At 49.8% G+C, this 19028-nt stretch overlaps 10 non-coding genes across 10 annotated transcripts; all 10 read left to right on the top strand.

Moving 5' to 3' along the window:
- The first annotated feature begins 263 nt into the window (after nt 1–263).
- Nucleotides 264–347, top strand: Trnal-uaa (transfer RNA leucine (anticodon UAA)). Its single transcript has one exon. It is a non-coding gene; the product is annotated as a tRNA-Leu (tRNA).
- Nucleotides 348–2141: 1794 nt separating this feature from the next.
- Nucleotides 2142–2225, top strand: Trnal-uaa (transfer RNA leucine (anticodon UAA)). Its single transcript has one exon. It is a non-coding gene; the product is annotated as a tRNA-Leu (tRNA).
- Nucleotides 2226–4019: 1794 nt separating this feature from the next.
- Trnal-uaa (transfer RNA leucine (anticodon UAA)) lies at nt 4020–4103 on the top strand. The gene has a single exon. It is a non-coding gene; the product is annotated as a tRNA-Leu (tRNA).
- A 1794-nt stretch (nt 4104–5897) lies between these two features.
- Nucleotides 5898–5981, top strand: Trnal-uaa (transfer RNA leucine (anticodon UAA)). Its single transcript has one exon. It is a non-coding gene; the product is annotated as a tRNA-Leu (tRNA).
- A 1794-nt stretch (nt 5982–7775) lies between these two features.
- On the top strand, nt 7776–7859 carry Trnal-uaa (transfer RNA leucine (anticodon UAA)). The gene has a single exon. It is a non-coding gene; the product is annotated as a tRNA-Leu (tRNA).
- A 1794-nt stretch (nt 7860–9653) lies between these two features.
- On the top strand, nt 9654–9737 carry Trnal-uaa (transfer RNA leucine (anticodon UAA)). Its single transcript has one exon. It is a non-coding gene; the product is annotated as a tRNA-Leu (tRNA).
- Nucleotides 9738–11531: 1794 nt separating this feature from the next.
- Nucleotides 11532–11615, top strand: Trnal-uaa (transfer RNA leucine (anticodon UAA)). Its single transcript has one exon. It is a non-coding gene; the product is annotated as a tRNA-Leu (tRNA).
- A 1794-nt stretch (nt 11616–13409) lies between these two features.
- On the top strand, nt 13410–13493 carry Trnal-uaa (transfer RNA leucine (anticodon UAA)). Its single transcript has one exon. It is a non-coding gene; the product is annotated as a tRNA-Leu (tRNA).
- Nucleotides 13494–15287: 1794 nt separating this feature from the next.
- Nucleotides 15288–15371, top strand: Trnal-uaa (transfer RNA leucine (anticodon UAA)). The gene has a single exon. It is a non-coding gene; the product is annotated as a tRNA-Leu (tRNA).
- A 1794-nt stretch (nt 15372–17165) lies between these two features.
- Trnal-uaa (transfer RNA leucine (anticodon UAA)) lies at nt 17166–17249 on the top strand. Its single transcript has one exon. It is a non-coding gene; the product is annotated as a tRNA-Leu (tRNA).
- Nucleotides 17250–19028: the final 1779 nt, after the last annotated feature.

Genomic DNA, 19028 nt, shown 5'->3' with positions numbered 1-19028 from the left:
TTGCATCGATGTGAAAATGTTCCTATTACTAAATACAGTTTTGCTAGTTACAGTTCAAACTGGAAACGACGGAAGAAAGCGGTCCAACGCGCCACATTGGTTCCCGAAAGGAAGGGTGCATTTCCTACGCCACGTCTGACATTGCGTTTTCAATATTCTAAAACTGACATAATTCCATCCTACCGAAAAAAGAAACAGATTTCGCAGTGAGGTTCTTTGAGATATTGCTACAGATGGAAGTCTCTGGAGTCCTTGCCTCGCACGTCAGATTGGCCGAGCGGTCTAAGGCGCCAGATTTAAGCTCTGGTTCCCGTAAGGGAGCGTGGGTTCGAACCCCACATCTGACAATGCATTTTAAACATTCTGAAACTAACATACTCCCTAGATCTTACAGAACAAGTAAATTACGCAGAAACACGCCATGCAGATTTTACTAGAGACGACAGTGACAGCCCGAGCGGTCGAAAAGAAATAGCGGAACATACTTTTCCTGTGTCGAGGTTTAGCTCTTCTCACGGACGTTTCCGTTGTTGTTGTTGTGTTGTGGCTCTGGGTTCCAAACGACAGCGAGAAAACCTCAACAGCAACACATACGTGTTTAAATGAATCGTAGGGCCTTAATAAAGATAGATGAAACGGTGGCTCAGGTGCTGGAGTTCTGAAGCGGTCGTATTGTGTGGGCAGTGAGCTCACTAAGTTAGTGTGTCATGCTAACAACGGTAAGGCAAGGGGTAGAACCCACCAAGGGCTATTCCATATTGCTTCCCTAAAAGGCAGTGCGAGAGACTGCCAGGCAAATCCCAAGTGATCTGTACAAGGACTAAGATGTCCGCACGTCTGGAAACGTTCTCGCCGACTTGTGGGCCACGCTGACGACACGGGTTCTCGTCCGATCACCGAAGTTAAGCAGCGTTTTTGCGTGCTTAGTACACGAATCGGTGGCTAACTAGGAAGTCTGCGTGCTGTTGGATTCTTTAATTTTGCCTTTTCCCTTAGTTTTCTGTGTGGTTGCGCTGTAATGATACGGTCCAGCACGCTGACCCCTCTCTTGCCTCTCGGGACCCAAATTCGCGCGCGAACCTGCGGCCACAGTCAAATGAAAGGGTCCGTTGTGTGTTTGTCGAGTTGGTCTCTCCCAGTCGTTTCTAGCGCCTGTCCTCTACATATACGCCCATTTGCAAGCGTCAGCTTTCGCGTCAGCCGAGCAAAGTCGAGACAAGTCGACACATGGGGACACACGATGCTGTGAATCGCAATCCGCACTAGCCTACGCGGAGCGGGACGAGGGGCGAAGGAAAATCACTCGTAACACGACAGTTCGGAAATTCGACGATCGCGAGCGTTGGAAACACTCTCCTGAGTAAAGAAGACAACTTCCGTGCGGTGTCCGGGTTTCGAACCCGGATCAGCTACTTGGGAAGCAACCATGCTGACCGACACACCACCACCGCCTTCTGCTACGCGCTGATGGCGCCGTGGTGTGTCGCCTTCCCTCCTGGCGCCAGAGGCCGAAGGCAATCTCGCTGTAGGCGCTCAACGCCGAGTGGAAGGCGAGCACATCTGAACCCGTTTTCCTGGTGCTGCTAGGGCCATATACTGTAACTGAGTGCAGAACTAACTTTTACTGAAGAATCTGCCCTTTAATGCACATCAGGGCGAACACGAAATTTCTAATATGAAGTACTCACTGACGATCCAAAGACGTTTCAGTATGTACGCGTCGGTACCACCGGGGCAGTGCCTAAGTATTGTAAAGTGAAGGTCGACAGTTTGAGCCTCACAGGAAGTATTTCATTGGCTTCCCACGAGTGCGTAATGCACAGCGTGGCTGTTGCTAGGAAACGGCCTTATTTGCCGTTCGTTAATATCTAGTTTTCTTTGCATCGATGTGAAAATGTTCCTATTACTAAATACAGTTTTGCTAGTTACAGTTCAAACTGGAAACGACGGAAGAAAGCGGTCCAACGCGCCACATTGGTTCCCGAAAGGAAGGGTGCATTTCCTACGCCACGTCTGACATTGCGTTTTCAATATTCTAAAACTGACATAATTCCATCCTACCGAAAAAAGAAACAGATTTCGCAGTGAGGTTCTTTGAGATATTGCTACAGATGGAAGTCTCTGGAGTCCTTGCCTCGCACGTCAGATTGGCCGAGCGGTCTAAGGCGCCAGATTTAAGCTCTGGTTCCCGTAAGGGAGCGTGGGTTCGAACCCCACATCTGACAATGCATTTTAAACATTCTGAAACTAACATACTCCCTAGATCTTACAGAACAAGTAAATTACGCAGAAACACGCCATGCAGATTTTACTAGAGACGACAGTGACAGCCCGAGCGGTCGAAAAGAAATAGCGGAACATACTTTTCCTGTGTCGAGGTTTAGCTCTTCTCACGGACGTTTCCGTTGTTGTTGTTGTGTTGTGGCTCTGGGTTCCAAACGACAGCGAGAAAACCTCAACAGCAACACATACGTGTTTAAATGAATCGTAGGGCCTTAATAAAGATAGATGAAACGGTGGCTCAGGTGCTGGAGTTCTGAAGCGGTCGTATTGTGTGGGCAGTGAGCTCACTAAGTTAGTGTGTCATGCTAACAACGGTAAGGCAAGGGGTAGAACCCACCAAGGGCTATTCCATATTGCTTCCCTAAAAGGCAGTGCGAGAGACTGCCAGGCAAATCCCAAGTGATCTGTACAAGGACTAAGATGTCCGCACGTCTGGAAACGTTCTCGCCGACTTGTGGGCCACGCTGACGACACGGGTTCTCGTCCGATCACCGAAGTTAAGCAGCGTTTTTGCGTGCTTAGTACACGAATCGGTGGCTAACTAGGAAGTCTGCGTGCTGTTGGATTCTTTAATTTTGCCTTTTCCCTTAGTTTTCTGTGTGGTTGCGCTGTAATGATACGGTCCAGCACGCTGACCCCTCTCTTGCCTCTCGGGACCCAAATTCGCGCGCGAACCTGCGGCCACAGTCAAATGAAAGGGTCCGTTGTGTGTTTGTCGAGTTGGTCTCTCCCAGTCGTTTCTAGCGCCTGTCCTCTACATATACGCCCATTTGCAAGCGTCAGCTTTCGCGTCAGCCGAGCAAAGTCGAGACAAGTCGACACATGGGGACACACGATGCTGTGAATCGCAATCCGCACTAGCCTACGCGGAGCGGGACGAGGGGCGAAGGAAAATCACTCGTAACACGACAGTTCGGAAATTCGACGATCGCGAGCGTTGGAAACACTCTCCTGAGTAAAGAAGACAACTTCCGTGCGGTGTCCGGGTTTCGAACCCGGATCAGCTACTTGGGAAGCAACCATGCTGACCGACACACCACCACCGCCTTCTGCTACGCGCTGATGGCGCCGTGGTGTGTCGCCTTCCCTCCTGGCGCCAGAGGCCGAAGGCAATCTCGCTGTAGGCGCTCAACGCCGAGTGGAAGGCGAGCACATCTGAACCCGTTTTCCTGGTGCTGCTAGGGCCATATACTGTAACTGAGTGCAGAACTAACTTTTACTGAAGAATCTGCCCTTTAATGCACATCAGGGCGAACACGAAATTTCTAATATGAAGTACTCACTGACGATCCAAAGACGTTTCAGTATGTACGCGTCGGTACCACCGGGGCAGTGCCTAAGTATTGTAAAGTGAAGGTCGACAGTTTGAGCCTCACAGGAAGTATTTCATTGGCTTCCCACGAGTGCGTAATGCACAGCGTGGCTGTTGCTAGGAAACGGCCTTATTTGCCGTTCGTTAATATCTAGTTTTCTTTGCATCGATGTGAAAATGTTCCTATTACTAAATACAGTTTTGCTAGTTACAGTTCAAACTGGAAACGACGGAAGAAAGCGGTCCAACGCGCCACATTGGTTCCCGAAAGGAAGGGTGCATTTCCTACGCCACGTCTGACATTGCGTTTTCAATATTCTAAAACTGACATAATTCCATCCTACCGAAAAAAGAAACAGATTTCGCAGTGAGGTTCTTTGAGATATTGCTACAGATGGAAGTCTCTGGAGTCCTTGCCTCGCACGTCAGATTGGCCGAGCGGTCTAAGGCGCCAGATTTAAGCTCTGGTTCCCGTAAGGGAGCGTGGGTTCGAACCCCACATCTGACAATGCATTTTAAACATTCTGAAACTAACATACTCCCTAGATCTTACAGAACAAGTAAATTACGCAGAAACACGCCATGCAGATTTTACTAGAGACGACAGTGACAGCCCGAGCGGTCGAAAAGAAATAGCGGAACATACTTTTCCTGTGTCGAGGTTTAGCTCTTCTCACGGACGTTTCCGTTGTTGTTGTTGTGTTGTGGCTCTGGGTTCCAAACGACAGCGAGAAAACCTCAACAGCAACACATACGTGTTTAAATGAATCGTAGGGCCTTAATAAAGATAGATGAAACGGTGGCTCAGGTGCTGGAGTTCTGAAGCGGTCGTATTGTGTGGGCAGTGAGCTCACTAAGTTAGTGTGTCATGCTAACAACGGTAAGGCAAGGGGTAGAACCCACCAAGGGCTATTCCATATTGCTTCCCTAAAAGGCAGTGCGAGAGACTGCCAGGCAAATCCCAAGTGATCTGTACAAGGACTAAGATGTCCGCACGTCTGGAAACGTTCTCGCCGACTTGTGGGCCACGCTGACGACACGGGTTCTCGTCCGATCACCGAAGTTAAGCAGCGTTTTTGCGTGCTTAGTACACGAATCGGTGGCTAACTAGGAAGTCTGCGTGCTGTTGGATTCTTTAATTTTGCCTTTTCCCTTAGTTTTCTGTGTGGTTGCGCTGTAATGATACGGTCCAGCACGCTGACCCCTCTCTTGCCTCTCGGGACCCAAATTCGCGCGCGAACCTGCGGCCACAGTCAAATGAAAGGGTCCGTTGTGTGTTTGTCGAGTTGGTCTCTCCCAGTCGTTTCTAGCGCCTGTCCTCTACATATACGCCCATTTGCAAGCGTCAGCTTTCGCGTCAGCCGAGCAAAGTCGAGACAAGTCGACACATGGGGACACACGATGCTGTGAATCGCAATCCGCACTAGCCTACGCGGAGCGGGACGAGGGGCGAAGGAAAATCACTCGTAACACGACAGTTCGGAAATTCGACGATCGCGAGCGTTGGAAACACTCTCCTGAGTAAAGAAGACAACTTCCGTGCGGTGTCCGGGTTTCGAACCCGGATCAGCTACTTGGGAAGCAACCATGCTGACCGACACACCACCACCGCCTTCTGCTACGCGCTGATGGCGCCGTGGTGTGTCGCCTTCCCTCCTGGCGCCAGAGGCCGAAGGCAATCTCGCTGTAGGCGCTCAACGCCGAGTGGAAGGCGAGCACATCTGAACCCGTTTTCCTGGTGCTGCTAGGGCCATATACTGTAACTGAGTGCAGAACTAACTTTTACTGAAGAATCTGCCCTTTAATGCACATCAGGGCGAACACGAAATTTCTAATATGAAGTACTCACTGACGATCCAAAGACGTTTCAGTATGTACGCGTCGGTACCACCGGGGCAGTGCCTAAGTATTGTAAAGTGAAGGTCGACAGTTTGAGCCTCACAGGAAGTATTTCATTGGCTTCCCACGAGTGCGTAATGCACAGCGTGGCTGTTGCTAGGAAACGGCCTTATTTGCCGTTCGTTAATATCTAGTTTTCTTTGCATCGATGTGAAAATGTTCCTATTACTAAATACAGTTTTGCTAGTTACAGTTCAAACTGGAAACGACGGAAGAAAGCGGTCCAACGCGCCACATTGGTTCCCGAAAGGAAGGGTGCATTTCCTACGCCACGTCTGACATTGCGTTTTCAATATTCTAAAACTGACATAATTCCATCCTACCGAAAAAAGAAACAGATTTCGCAGTGAGGTTCTTTGAGATATTGCTACAGATGGAAGTCTCTGGAGTCCTTGCCTCGCACGTCAGATTGGCCGAGCGGTCTAAGGCGCCAGATTTAAGCTCTGGTTCCCGTAAGGGAGCGTGGGTTCGAACCCCACATCTGACAATGCATTTTAAACATTCTGAAACTAACATACTCCCTAGATCTTACAGAACAAGTAAATTACGCAGAAACACGCCATGCAGATTTTACTAGAGACGACAGTGACAGCCCGAGCGGTCGAAAAGAAATAGCGGAACATACTTTTCCTGTGTCGAGGTTTAGCTCTTCTCACGGACGTTTCCGTTGTTGTTGTTGTGTTGTGGCTCTGGGTTCCAAACGACAGCGAGAAAACCTCAACAGCAACACATACGTGTTTAAATGAATCGTAGGGCCTTAATAAAGATAGATGAAACGGTGGCTCAGGTGCTGGAGTTCTGAAGCGGTCGTATTGTGTGGGCAGTGAGCTCACTAAGTTAGTGTGTCATGCTAACAACGGTAAGGCAAGGGGTAGAACCCACCAAGGGCTATTCCATATTGCTTCCCTAAAAGGCAGTGCGAGAGACTGCCAGGCAAATCCCAAGTGATCTGTACAAGGACTAAGATGTCCGCACGTCTGGAAACGTTCTCGCCGACTTGTGGGCCACGCTGACGACACGGGTTCTCGTCCGATCACCGAAGTTAAGCAGCGTTTTTGCGTGCTTAGTACACGAATCGGTGGCTAACTAGGAAGTCTGCGTGCTGTTGGATTCTTTAATTTTGCCTTTTCCCTTAGTTTTCTGTGTGGTTGCGCTGTAATGATACGGTCCAGCACGCTGACCCCTCTCTTGCCTCTCGGGACCCAAATTCGCGCGCGAACCTGCGGCCACAGTCAAATGAAAGGGTCCGTTGTGTGTTTGTCGAGTTGGTCTCTCCCAGTCGTTTCTAGCGCCTGTCCTCTACATATACGCCCATTTGCAAGCGTCAGCTTTCGCGTCAGCCGAGCAAAGTCGAGACAAGTCGACACATGGGGACACACGATGCTGTGAATCGCAATCCGCACTAGCCTACGCGGAGCGGGACGAGGGGCGAAGGAAAATCACTCGTAACACGACAGTTCGGAAATTCGACGATCGCGAGCGTTGGAAACACTCTCCTGAGTAAAGAAGACAACTTCCGTGCGGTGTCCGGGTTTCGAACCCGGATCAGCTACTTGGGAAGCAACCATGCTGACCGACACACCACCACCGCCTTCTGCTACGCGCTGATGGCGCCGTGGTGTGTCGCCTTCCCTCCTGGCGCCAGAGGCCGAAGGCAATCTCGCTGTAGGCGCTCAACGCCGAGTGGAAGGCGAGCACATCTGAACCCGTTTTCCTGGTGCTGCTAGGGCCATATACTGTAACTGAGTGCAGAACTAACTTTTACTGAAGAATCTGCCCTTTAATGCACATCAGGGCGAACACGAAATTTCTAATATGAAGTACTCACTGACGATCCAAAGACGTTTCAGTATGTACGCGTCGGTACCACCGGGGCAGTGCCTAAGTATTGTAAAGTGAAGGTCGACAGTTTGAGCCTCACAGGAAGTATTTCATTGGCTTCCCACGAGTGCGTAATGCACAGCGTGGCTGTTGCTAGGAAACGGCCTTATTTGCCGTTCGTTAATATCTAGTTTTCTTTGCATCGATGTGAAAATGTTCCTATTACTAAATACAGTTTTGCTAGTTACAGTTCAAACTGGAAACGACGGAAGAAAGCGGTCCAACGCGCCACATTGGTTCCCGAAAGGAAGGGTGCATTTCCTACGCCACGTCTGACATTGCGTTTTCAATATTCTAAAACTGACATAATTCCATCCTACCGAAAAAAGAAACAGATTTCGCAGTGAGGTTCTTTGAGATATTGCTACAGATGGAAGTCTCTGGAGTCCTTGCCTCGCACGTCAGATTGGCCGAGCGGTCTAAGGCGCCAGATTTAAGCTCTGGTTCCCGTAAGGGAGCGTGGGTTCGAACCCCACATCTGACAATGCATTTTAAACATTCTGAAACTAACATACTCCCTAGATCTTACAGAACAAGTAAATTACGCAGAAACACGCCATGCAGATTTTACTAGAGACGACAGTGACAGCCCGAGCGGTCGAAAAGAAATAGCGGAACATACTTTTCCTGTGTCGAGGTTTAGCTCTTCTCACGGACGTTTCCGTTGTTGTTGTTGTGTTGTGGCTCTGGGTTCCAAACGACAGCGAGAAAACCTCAACAGCAACACATACGTGTTTAAATGAATCGTAGGGCCTTAATAAAGATAGATGAAACGGTGGCTCAGGTGCTGGAGTTCTGAAGCGGTCGTATTGTGTGGGCAGTGAGCTCACTAAGTTAGTGTGTCATGCTAACAACGGTAAGGCAAGGGGTAGAACCCACCAAGGGCTATTCCATATTGCTTCCCTAAAAGGCAGTGCGAGAGACTGCCAGGCAAATCCCAAGTGATCTGTACAAGGACTAAGATGTCCGCACGTCTGGAAACGTTCTCGCCGACTTGTGGGCCACGCTGACGACACGGGTTCTCGTCCGATCACCGAAGTTAAGCAGCGTTTTTGCGTGCTTAGTACACGAATCGGTGGCTAACTAGGAAGTCTGCGTGCTGTTGGATTCTTTAATTTTGCCTTTTCCCTTAGTTTTCTGTGTGGTTGCGCTGTAATGATACGGTCCAGCACGCTGACCCCTCTCTTGCCTCTCGGGACCCAAATTCGCGCGCGAACCTGCGGCCACAGTCAAATGAAAGGGTCCGTTGTGTGTTTGTCGAGTTGGTCTCTCCCAGTCGTTTCTAGCGCCTGTCCTCTACATATACGCCCATTTGCAAGCGTCAGCTTTCGCGTCAGCCGAGCAAAGTCGAGACAAGTCGACACATGGGGACACACGATGCTGTGAATCGCAATCCGCACTAGCCTACGCGGAGCGGGACGAGGGGCGAAGGAAAATCACTCGTAACACGACAGTTCGGAAATTCGACGATCGCGAGCGTTGGAAACACTCTCCTGAGTAAAGAAGACAACTTCCGTGCGGTGTCCGGGTTTCGAACCCGGATCAGCTACTTGGGAAGCAACCATGCTGACCGACACACCACCACCGCCTTCTGCTACGCGCTGATGGCGCCGTGGTGTGTCGCCTTCCCTCCTGGCGCCAGAGGCCGAAGGCAATCTCGCTGTAGGCGCTCAACGCCGAGTGGAAGGCGAGCACATCTGAACCCGTTTTCCTGGTGCTGCTAGGGCCATATACTGTAACTGAGTGCAGAACTAACTTTTACTGAAGAATCTGCCCTTTAATGCACATCAGGGCGAACACGAAATTTCTAATATGAAGTACTCACTGACGATCCAAAGACGTTTCAGTATGTACGCGTCGGTACCACCGGGGCAGTGCCTAAGTATTGTAAAGTGAAGGTCGACAGTTTGAGCCTCACAGGAAGTATTTCATTGGCTTCCCACGAGTGCGTAATGCACAGCGTGGCTGTTGCTAGGAAACGGCCTTATTTGCCGTTCGTTAATATCTAGTTTTCTTTGCATCGATGTGAAAATGTTCCTATTACTAAATACAGTTTTGCTAGTTACAGTTCAAACTGGAAACGACGGAAGAAAGCGGTCCAACGCGCCACATTGGTTCCCGAAAGGAAGGGTGCATTTCCTACGCCACGTCTGACATTGCGTTTTCAATATTCTAAAACTGACATAATTCCATCCTACCGAAAAAAGAAACAGATTTCGCAGTGAGGTTCTTTGAGATATTGCTACAGATGGAAGTCTCTGGAGTCCTTGCCTCGCACGTCAGATTGGCCGAGCGGTCTAAGGCGCCAGATTTAAGCTCTGGTTCCCGTAAGGGAGCGTGGGTTCGAACCCCACATCTGACAATGCATTTTAAACATTCTGAAACTAACATACTCCCTAGATCTTACAGAACAAGTAAATTACGCAGAAACACGCCATGCAGATTTTACTAGAGACGACAGTGACAGCCCGAGCGGTCGAAAAGAAATAGCGGAACATACTTTTCCTGTGTCGAGGTTTAGCTCTTCTCACGGACGTTTCCGTTGTTGTTGTTGTGTTGTGGCTCTGGGTTCCAAACGACAGCGAGAAAACCTCAACAGCAACACATACGTGTTTAAATGAATCGTAGGGCCTTAATAAAGATAGATGAAACGGTGGCTCAGGTGCTGGAGTTCTGAAGCGGTCGTATTGTGTGGGCAGTGAGCTCACTAAGTTAGTGTGTCATGCTAACAACGGTAAGGCAAGGGGTAGAACCCACCAAGGGCTATTCCATATTGCTTCCCTAAAAGGCAGTGCGAGAGACTGCCAGGCAAATCCCAAGTGATCTGTACAAGGACTAAGATGTCCGCACGTCTGGAAACGTTCTCGCCGACTTGTGGGCCACGCTGACGACACGGGTTCTCGTCCGATCACCGAAGTTAAGCAGCGTTTTTGCGTGCTTAGTACACGAATCGGTGGCTAACTAGGAAGTCTGCGTGCTGTTGGATTCTTTAATTTTGCCTTTTCCCTTAGTTTTCTGTGTGGTTGCGCTGTAATGATACGGTCCAGCACGCTGACCCCTCTCTTGCCTCTCGGGACCCAAATTCGCGCGCGAACCTGCGGCCACAGTCAAATGAAAGGGTCCGTTGTGTGTTTGTCGAGTTGGTCTCTCCCAGTCGTTTCTAGCGCCTGTCCTCTACATATACGCCCATTTGCAAGCGTCAGCTTTCGCGTCAGCCGAGCAAAGTCGAGACAAGTCGACACATGGGGACACACGATGCTGTGAATCGCAATCCGCACTAGCCTACGCGGAGCGGGACGAGGGGCGAAGGAAAATCACTCGTAACACGACAGTTCGGAAATTCGACGATCGCGAGCGTTGGAAACACTCTCCTGAGTAAAGAAGACAACTTCCGTGCGGTGTCCGGGTTTCGAACCCGGATCAGCTACTTGGGAAGCAACCATGCTGACCGACACACCACCACCGCCTTCTGCTACGCGCTGATGGCGCCGTGGTGTGTCGCCTTCCCTCCTGGCGCCAGAGGCCGAAGGCAATCTCGCTGTAGGCGCTCAACGCCGAGTGGAAGGCGAGCACATCTGAACCCGTTTTCCTGGTGCTGCTAGGGCCATATACTGTAACTGAGTGCAGAACTAACTTTTACTGAAGAATCTGCCCTTTAATGCACATCAGGGCGAACACGAAATTTCTAATATGAAGTACTCACTGACGATCCAAAGACGTTTCAGTATGTACGCGTCGGTACCACCGGGGCAGTGCCTAAGTATTGTAAAGTGAAGGTCGACAGTTTGAGCCTCACAGGAAGTATTTCATTGGCTTCCCACGAGTGCGTAATGCACAGCGTGGCTGTTGCTAGGAAACGGCCTTATTTGCCGTTCGTTAATATCTAGTTTTCTTTGCATCGATGTGAAAATGTTCCTATTACTAAATACAGTTTTGCTAGTTACAGTTCAAACTGGAAACGACGGAAGAAAGCGGTCCAACGCGCCACATTGGTTCCCGAAAGGAAGGGTGCATTTCCTACGCCACGTCTGACATTGCGTTTTCAATATTCTAAAACTGACATAATTCCATCCTACCGAAAAAAGAAACAGATTTCGCAGTGAGGTTCTTTGAGATATTGCTACAGATGGAAGTCTCTGGAGTCCTTGCCTCGCACGTCAGATTGGCCGAGCGGTCTAAGGCGCCAGATTTAAGCTCTGGTTCCCGTAAGGGAGCGTGGGTTCGAACCCCACATCTGACAATGCATTTTAAACATTCTGAAACTAACATACTCCCTAGATCTTACAGAACAAGTAAATTACGCAGAAACACGCCATGCAGATTTTACTAGAGACGACAGTGACAGCCCGAGCGGTCGAAAAGAAATAGCGGAACATACTTTTCCTGTGTCGAGGTTTAGCTCTTCTCACGGACGTTTCCGTTGTTGTTGTTGTGTTGTGGCTCTGGGTTCCAAACGACAGCGAGAAAACCTCAACAGCAACACATACGTGTTTAAATGAATCGTAGGGCCTTAATAAAGATAGATGAAACGGTGGCTCAGGTGCTGGAGTTCTGAAGCGGTCGTATTGTGTGGGCAGTGAGCTCACTAAGTTAGTGTGTCATGCTAACAACGGTAAGGCAAGGGGTAGAACCCACCAAGGGCTATTCCATATTGCTTCCCTAAAAGGCAGTGCGAGAGACTGCCAGGCAAATCCCAAGTGATCTGTACAAGGACTAAGATGTCCGCACGTCTGGAAACGTTCTCGCCGACTTGTGGGCCACGCTGACGACACGGGTTCTCGTCCGATCACCGAAGTTAAGCAGCGTTTTTGCGTGCTTAGTACACGAATCGGTGGCTAACTAGGAAGTCTGCGTGCTGTTGGATTCTTTAATTTTGCCTTTTCCCTTAGTTTTCTGTGTGGTTGCGCTGTAATGATACGGTCCAGCACGCTGACCCCTCTCTTGCCTCTCGGGACCCAAATTCGCGCGCGAACCTGCGGCCACAGTCAAATGAAAGGGTCCGTTGTGTGTTTGTCGAGTTGGTCTCTCCCAGTCGTTTCTAGCGCCTGTCCTCTACATATACGCCCATTTGCAAGCGTCAGCTTTCGCGTCAGCCGAGCAAAGTCGAGACAAGTCGACACATGGGGACACACGATGCTGTGAATCGCAATCCGCACTAGCCTACGCGGAGCGGGACGAGGGGCGAAGGAAAATCACTCGTAACACGACAGTTCGGAAATTCGACGATCGCGAGCGTTGGAAACACTCTCCTGAGTAAAGAAGACAACTTCCGTGCGGTGTCCGGGTTTCGAACCCGGATCAGCTACTTGGGAAGCAACCATGCTGACCGACACACCACCACCGCCTTCTGCTACGCGCTGATGGCGCCGTGGTGTGTCGCCTTCCCTCCTGGCGCCAGAGGCCGAAGGCAATCTCGCTGTAGGCGCTCAACGCCGAGTGGAAGGCGAGCACATCTGAACCCGTTTTCCTGGTGCTGCTAGGGCCATATACTGTAACTGAGTGCAGAACTAACTTTTACTGAAGAATCTGCCCTTTAATGCACATCAGGGCGAACACGAAATTTCTAATATGAAGTACTCACTGACGATCCAAAGACGTTTCAGTATGTACGCGTCGGTACCACCGGGGCAGTGCCTAAGTATTGTAAAGTGAAGGTCGACAGTTTGAGCCTCACAGGAAGTATTTCATTGGCTTCCCACGAGTGCGTAATGCACAGCGTGGCTGTTGCTAGGAAACGGCCTTATTTGCCGTTCGTTAATATCTAGTTTTCTTTGCATCGATGTGAAAATGTTCCTATTACTAAATACAGTTTTGCTAGTTACAGTTCAAACTGGAAACGACGGAAGAAAGCGGTCCAACGCGCCACATTGGTTCCCGAAAGGAAGGGTGCATTTCCTACGCCACGTCTGACATTGCGTTTTCAATATTCTAAAACTGACATAATTCCATCCTACCGAAAAAAGAAACAGATTTCGCAGTGAGGTTCTTTGAGATATTGCTACAGATGGAAGTCTCTGGAGTCCTTGCCTCGCACGTCAGATTGGCCGAGCGGTCTAAGGCGCCAGATTTAAGCTCTGGTTCCCGTAAGGGAGCGTGGGTTCGAACCCCACATCTGACAATGCATTTTAAACATTCTGAAACTAACATACTCCCTAGATCTTACAGAACAAGTAAATTACGCAGAAACACGCCATGCAGATTTTACTAGAGACGACAGTGACAGCCCGAGCGGTCGAAAAGAAATAGCGGAACATACTTTTCCTGTGTCGAGGTTTAGCTCTTCTCACGGACGTTTCCGTTGTTGTTGTTGTGTTGTGGCTCTGGGTTCCAAACGACAGCGAGAAAACCTCAACAGCAACACATACGTGTTTAAATGAATCGTAGGGCCTTAATAAAGATAGATGAAACGGTGGCTCAGGTGCTGGAGTTCTGAAGCGGTCGTATTGTGTGGGCAGTGAGCTCACTAAGTTAGTGTGTCATGCTAACAACGGTAAGGCAAGGGGTAGAACCCACCAAGGGCTATTCCATATTGCTTCCCTAAAAGGCAGTGCGAGAGACTGCCAGGCAAATCCCAAGTGATCTGTACAAGGACTAAGATGTCCGCACGTCTGGAAACGTTCTCGCCGACTTGTGGGCCACGCTGACGACACGGGTTCTCGTCCGATCACCGAAGTTAAGCAGCGTTTTTGCGTGCTTAGTACACGAATCGGTGGCTAACTAGGAAGTCTGCGTGCTGTTGGATTCTTTAATTTTGCCTTTTCCCTTAGTTTTCTGTGTGGTTGCGCTGTAATGATACGGTCCAGCACGCTGACCCCTCTCTTGCCTCTCGGGACCCAAATTCGCGCGCGAACCTGCGGCCACAGTCAAATGAAAGGGTCCGTTGTGTGTTTGTCGAGTTGGTCTCTCCCAGTCGTTTCTAGCGCCTGTCCTCTACATATACGCCCATTTGCAAGCGTCAGCTTTCGCGTCAGCCGAGCAAAGTCGAGACAAGTCGACACATGGGGACACACGATGCTGTGAATCGCAATCCGCACTAGCCTACGCGGAGCGGGACGAGGGGCGAAGGAAAATCACTCGTAACACGACAGTTCGGAAATTCGACGATCGCGAGCGTTGGAAACACTCTCCTGAGTAAAGAAGACAACTTCCGTGCGGTGTCCGGGTTTCGAACCCGGATCAGCTACTTGGGAAGCAACCATGCTGACCGACACACCACCACCGCCTTCTGCTACGCGCTGATGGCGCCGTGGTGTGTCGCCTTCCCTCCTGGCGCCAGAGGCCGAAGGCAATCTCGCTGTAGGCGCTCAACGCCGAGTGGAAGGCGAGCACATCTGAACCCGTTTTCCTGGTGCTGCTAGGGCCATATACTGTAACTGAGTGCAGAACTAACTTTTACTGAAGAATCTGCCCTTTAATGCACATCAGGGCGAACACGAAATTTCTAATATGAAGTACTCACTGACGATCCAAAGACGTTTCAGTATGTACGCGTCGGTACCACCGGGGCAGTGCCTAAGTATTGTAAAGTGAAGGTCGACAGTTTGAGCCTCACAGGAAGTATTTCATTGGCTTCCCACGAGTGCGTAATGCACAGCGTGGCTGTTGCTAGGAAACGGCCTTATTTGCCGTTCGTTAATATCTAGTTTTCTTTGCATCGATGTGAAAATGTTCCTATTACTAAATACAGTTTTGCTAGTTACAGTTCAAACTGGAAACGACGGAAGAAAGCGGTCCAACGCGCCACATTGGTTCCCGAAAGGAAGGGTGCATTTCCTACGCCACGTCTGACATTGCGTTTTCAATATTCTAAAACTGACATAATTCCATCCTACCGAAAAAAGAAACAGATTTCGCAGTGAGGTTCTTTGAGATATTGCTACAGATGGAAGTCTCTGGAGTCCTTGCCTCGCACGTCAGATTGGCCGAGCGGTCTAAGGCGCCAGATTTAAGCTCTGGTTCCCGTAAGGGAGCGTGGGTTCGAACCCCACATCTGACAATGCATTTTAAACATTCTGAAACTAACATACTCCCTAGATCTTACAGAACAAGTAAATTACGCAGAAACACGCCATGCAGATTTTACTAGAGACGACAGTGACAGCCCGAGCGGTCGAAAAGAAATAGCGGAACATACTTTTCCTGTGTCGAGGTTTAGCTCTTCTCACGGACGTTTCCGTTGTTGTTGTTGTGTTGTGGCTCTGGGTTCCAAACGACAGCGAGAAAACCTCAACAGCAACACATACGTGTTTAAATGAATCGTAGGGCCTTAATAAAGATAGATGAAACGGTGGCTCAGGTGCTGGAGTTCTGAAGCGGTCGTATTGTGTGGGCAGTGAGCTCACTAAGTTAGTGTGTCATGCTAACAACGGTAAGGCAAGGGGTAGAACCCACCAAGGGCTATTCCATATTGCTTCCCTAAAAGGCAGTGCGAGAGACTGCCAGGCAAATCCCAAGTGATCTGTACAAGGACTAAGATGTCCGCACGTCTGGAAACGTTCTCGCCGACTTGTGGGCCACGCTGACGACACGGGTTCTCGTCCGATCACCGAAGTTAAGCAGCGTTTTTGCGTGCTTAGTACACGAATCGGTGGCTAACTAGGAAGTCTGCGTGCTGTTGGATTCTTTAATTTTGCCTTTTCCCTTAGTTTTCTGTGTGGTTGCGCTGTAATGATACGGTCCAGCACGCTGACCCCTCTCTTGCCTCTCGGGACCCAAATTCGCGCGCGAACCTGCGGCCACAGTCAAATGAAAGGGTCCGTTGTGTGTTTGTCGAGTTGGTCTCTCCCAGTCGTTTCTAGCGCCTGTCCTCTACATATACGCCCATTTGCAAGCGTCAGCTTTCGCGTCAGCCGAGCAAAGTCGAGACAAGTCGACACATGGGGACACACGATGCTGTGAATCGCAATCCGCACTAGCCTACGCGGAGCGGGACGAGGGGCGAAGGAAAATCACTCGTAACACGACAGTTCGGAAATTCGACGATCGCGAGCGTTGGAAACACTCTCCTGAGTAAAGAAGACAACTTCCGTGCGGTGTCCGGGTTTCGAACCCGGATCAGCTACTTGGGAAGCAACCATGCTGACCGACACACCACCACCGCCTTCTGCTACGCGCTGATGGCGCCGTGGTGTGTCGCCTTCCCTCCTGGCGCCAGAGGCCGAAGGCAATCTCGCTGTAGGCGCTCAACGCCGAGTGGAAGGCGAGCACATCTGAACCCGTTTTCCTGGTGCTGCTAGGGCCATATACTGTAACTGAGTGCAGAACTAACTTTTACTGAAGAATCTGCCCTTTAATGCACATCAGGGCGAACACGAAATTTCTAATATGAAGTACTCACTGACGATCCAAAGACGTTTCAGTATGTACGCGTCGGTACCACCGGGGCAGTGCCTAAGTATTGTAAAGTGAAGGTCGACAGTTTGAGCCTCACAGGAAGTATTTCATTGGCTTCCCACGAGTGCGTAATGCACAACGTGGCTGTTGCTAGGAAACGGCCTTATTTGCCGTTCGTTAATATCTAGTTTTCTTTGCATCGATGTGAAAATGTTCCTATTACTAAATGCAGTTTTGCTAGTTACAGTTCAAACTGGAAACGACGGAAGAAAGCGGTCCAACGCGCCACATTGGTTCCCGAAAGGAAGGGTGCATTTCCTACGCCACGTCTGACATTGCGTTTTCAATATTCTAAAACTGACATAATTCCATCCTACCGAAAAAAGAAACAGATTTCGCAGTGAGGTTCTTTGAGATATTGCTACAGATGGAAGTCTCTGGAGTCCTTGCCTCGCACGTCAGATTGGCCGAGCGGTCTAAGGCGCCAGATTTAAGCTCTGGTTCCCGTAAGGGAGCGTGGGTTCGAACCCCACATCTGACAATGCATTTTAAACATTCTGAAACTAACATACTCCCTAGATCTTACAGAACAAGTAAATTACGCAGAAACACGCCATGCAGATTTTACTAGAGACGACAGTGACAGCCCGAGCGGTCGAAAAGAAATAGCGGAACATACTTTTCCTGTGTCGAGGTTTAGCTCTTCTCACGGACGTTTCCGTTGTTGTTGTTGTGTTGTGGCTCTGGGTTCCAAACGACAGCGAGAAAACCTCAACAGCAACACATACGTGTTTAAATGAATCGTAGGGCCTTAATAAAGATAGATGAAACGGTGGCTCAGGTGCTGGAGTTCTGAAGCGGTCGTATTGTGTGGGCAGTGAGCTCACTAAGTTAGTGTGTCATGCTAACAACGGTAAGGCAAGGGGTAGAACCCACCAAGGGCTATTCCATATTGCTTCCCTAAAAGGCAGTGCGAGAGACTGCCAGGCAAATCCCAAGTGATCTGTACAAGGACTAAGATGTCCGCACGTCTGGAAACGTTCTCGCCGACTTGTGGGCCACGCTGACGACACGGGTTCTCGTCCGATCACCGAAGTTAAGCAGCGTTTTTGCGTGCTTAGTACACGAATCGGTGGCTAACTAGGAAGTCTGCGTGCTGTTGGATTCTTTAATTTTGCCTTTTCCCTTAGTTTTCTGTGTGGTTGCGCTGTAATGATACGGTCCAGCACGCTGACCCCTCTCTTGCCTCTCGGGACCCAAATTCGCGCGCGAACCTGCGGCCACAGTCAAATGAAAGGGTCCGTTGTGTGTTTGTCGAGTTGGTCTCTCCCAGTCGTTTCTAGCGCCTGTCCTCTACATATACGCCCATTTGCAAGCGTCAGCTTTCGCGTCAGCCGAGCAAAGTCGAGACAAGTCGACACATGGGGACACACGATGCTGTGAATCGCAATCCGCACTAGCCTACGCGGAGCGGGACGAGGGGCGAAGGAAAATCACTCGTAACACGACAGTTCGGAAATTCGACGATCGCGAGCGTTGGAAACACTCTCCTGAGTAAAGAAGACAACTTCCGTGCGGTGTCCGGGTTTCGAACCCGGATCAGCTACTTGGGAAGCAACCATGCTGACCGACACACCACCACCGCCTTCTGCTACGCGCTGATGGCGCCGTGGTGTGTCGCCTTCCCTCCTGGCGCCAGAGGCCGAAGGCAATCTCGCTGTAGGCGCTCAACGCCGAGTGGAAGGCGAGCACATCTGAACCCGTTTTCCTGGTGCTGCTAGGGCCATATACTGTAACTGAGTGCAGAACTAACTTTTACTGAAGAATCTGCCCTTTAATGCACATCAGGGCGAACACGAAATTTCTAATATGAAGTACTCACTGACGATCCAAAGACGTTTCAGTATGTACGCGTCGGTACCACCGGGGCAGTGCCTAAGTATTGTAAAGTGAAGGTCGACAGTTTGAGCCTCACAGGAAGTATTTCATTGGCTTCCCACGAGTGCGTAATGCACAACGTGGCTGTTGCTAGGAAACGGCCTTATTTGCCGTTCGTTAATATCTAGTTTTCTTTGCATCGATGTGAAAATGTTCCTATTACTAAATACAGTTTTGCTAGTTACAGTTCAAACTGGAAACGACGGAAGAAAGCGGTCCAACGCGCCACATTGGTTCCCGAAAGGAAGGGTGCATTTCCTACGCCACGTCTGACATTGCGTTTTCAATATTCTAAAACTGACATAATTCCATCCTACCGAAAAAAGAAACAGATTTCGCAGTGAGGTTCTTTGAGATATTGCTACAGATGGAAGTCTCTGGA

Source organism: Schistocerca nitens, chromosome 8 (genome assembly GCF_023898315.1).
Source record: "Schistocerca nitens isolate TAMUIC-IGC-003100 chromosome 8, iqSchNite1.1, whole genome shotgun sequence".
In the NCBI taxonomy this organism is placed as follows: domain Eukaryota; kingdom Metazoa; phylum Arthropoda; class Insecta; order Orthoptera; family Acrididae; genus Schistocerca; species Schistocerca nitens.
This window is presented reverse-complemented; position numbering and strand designations above follow the sequence as displayed.